Raw genomic sequence first — 2,306 nt, forward strand, 5'->3', positions numbered from 1 at the left:
CTGCTTTGTAGAGAAATCAGAAACTTAGTGGCTTCTAGAAAGTAACAGAAAGGACTAGTTGTTCACCAAGTAATAGGAATGAAGCCAGTTTGCTGGAAGGAGAGGTGGTAGATCCTTACTACAACCGGTGAATGTGTGGATTTGATAAAATTTTGTTAGATAGTGGTTACGTTATGTATGTCCCGTTGGAGGACTGAATCGCTAGATATTCGGCTTAAGATAACTCTTTGTAAGGTCATTGCAGGTACTCTTTTTGAGAAATAGACGTAGTATTTCAAGTTTGAAATGAGGACAACCAGGACCTCTTTACATGAATCAGGGAAAGTTATTAAAGTTAATATAGGTTAAATTCCCACCCTAGCCAAGTAGGCAGATAAAGCCCTTTGTACTTCATTGCTTTCATAATGGAAGCGATTTATTCTGAGAATCCCAGATTGTGTTAGTAATATCCTATTGGGCTAGAGGTCTTTAATGCAATTGTTCTTCATTTTTTAATCCAGCAGTGAGTGGGGATTGTTTGTGTTTTCCTAACTATGCTTTGAAGAAGCATCCACTGAATTGTTCCAGTAGTTTTAAAACAGCAGTTGCTAATGACTGGCTGTTACTTATTTCTCCAAACATTACAATGCTATCACTGTTATTTTTTGAAAACATCTTATATACATTACGTAATTTAATTCTCACTATGATTCTGTGAAGTGGTTGTTCTCTCATTTTATGGCTGATAAATGTTAAATTTACAGCCTCAAAAATGCTGACTTGCCCAAGGTAACAGAACTAACTTAGGAAGGAAATAGTAAAGTAAACCATACTCCAAGTCCAGTGCTCTTTCCATTACCTTAAACCTATTGCTGTTACACCTCATACCACCTTGTGATTTACTGCAATTTAAATATTAGAGAAAAATAATGAAAATATTTTCCAATCAGCAAACCGATTTATTAGGAACTAGAGTTTCTGGAATTATAAACAATCATTCTGAACCAGAAGTCATACTGAATGTTGGTCCCATTACTTTATCTTATGATGTGCTGTGATTATCTTGTACCTAGACAGAATGGCAAATTTATGGATCCCTAGAGGTGGAAGGATGGTGTGTTCCTGGGCTGAGGTTTTGACTAATCTTTGCTTAAAGGTTTATTAAGAAATATGTTGGAGAACATATATACAGCAGCTTTGGCTGCTGGAACATTGAAGAACTGAAACTTTTCAAATACTTTTCTAGCCAAAGAGTCAAGACTCAAGAAAATGCTTTCTTTAGTTTTTGCTCTTACTAAAAAATTTTAATCAGTTTCAGACCTGCAGTTTAAGTCTTGGATTTATGTTAGAACATGCCATGAATGTGACATCAGAAATAGAAACCTATTTCACCTCCCTTACTTAAATTCTTTTGGGGTAAAATGCATAACATACCAATAGAATTGAGTCAATACAATTAGTCTGGCTTTCCTAACTAGTAGAAGCCTGTTTTAAATCTCTCTTTTATTATGCCATCATAATGGGAAGGAACTTTTTCCCCGTGTGTGTGTGTGTGTGTGTGTGTGCGCGTGTGTGCATGAGTGTGTGTGTGTGTGTTTTGCTGTAGTCTTACTTCCAAGTCAATTCATTAATTCAGTCAACAAATATTTATTGAAAGCCTTTTGTGTTCTAAGCACTGTTGTAGACCGACCCTGAGGACAAAGCAGCGAAAACAAAAGAAGTCTTTTCTTTTTGGGGTCTTACGGACTGATGGGGGTGGGGGAAGAGGGAGGAGTCAGACAGTAAATAAGTATTAAATACAGTCCCTTCTTATTTACTGTGCAACTTTGAGGGGTAACCTCTTTGAACTTTAGTTTTCTCATCTTTAGCATGAAGGCAATGATTCCTTCTCTACCTAGCTTGTGGAATTGTTTCCAGAAGCGGGCAGGATAAGTATATGGTTGGTTGTATTATACTCTTCAAATTCCTATAGTAAGTTACCGTTACTTCTATTAGAAAAGGGAAAGGACAATTGAAAGAAGATTATTTAGAAAGAAAGTCTAATTTCTGGTCTACGAGAAACTAATGTCCCATTGTGAACCGTCTGTGATTATTAATCATGTCTTCGCATAGGCTCCCATAACCCTTTATACAGACATTTTTTTTTTTATAGCACTTAACGAATAAGACCATTATTATTCTGTATTGTCACAGTTAACTGTCTTAATGGCAGGGACTGTGTCCTAGTCTACATCCTTACTGCTTAGCACACAGTCCAGGTATTTCGTTGGAACTTTATAATTTATGTTGAGTGAGTGAATGAATAAAAAAAAGTAAGCAGAGGTAGT

General features: G+C 36.2%; 1 protein-coding gene across 3 annotated transcripts in view; it reads left to right on the forward strand.

The window, feature by feature from the left end:
• The window catches only part of PHACTR4 (phosphatase and actin regulator 4), a 77,150-nt gene that overhangs the window by 1,169 nt on the left and 73,675 nt on the right, over positions 1-2,306 (forward strand). The gene's annotated exons all lie outside the window — the stretch shown is intronic.

The sequence above is a fragment of the Pteropus vampyrus genome, unplaced genomic scaffold (assembly GCF_000151845.1).
Source record: "Pteropus vampyrus isolate Shadow unplaced genomic scaffold, Pvam_2.0 Scaffold36, whole genome shotgun sequence".
NCBI lineage: Eukaryota > Metazoa > Chordata > Mammalia > Chiroptera > Pteropodidae > Pteropus > Pteropus vampyrus.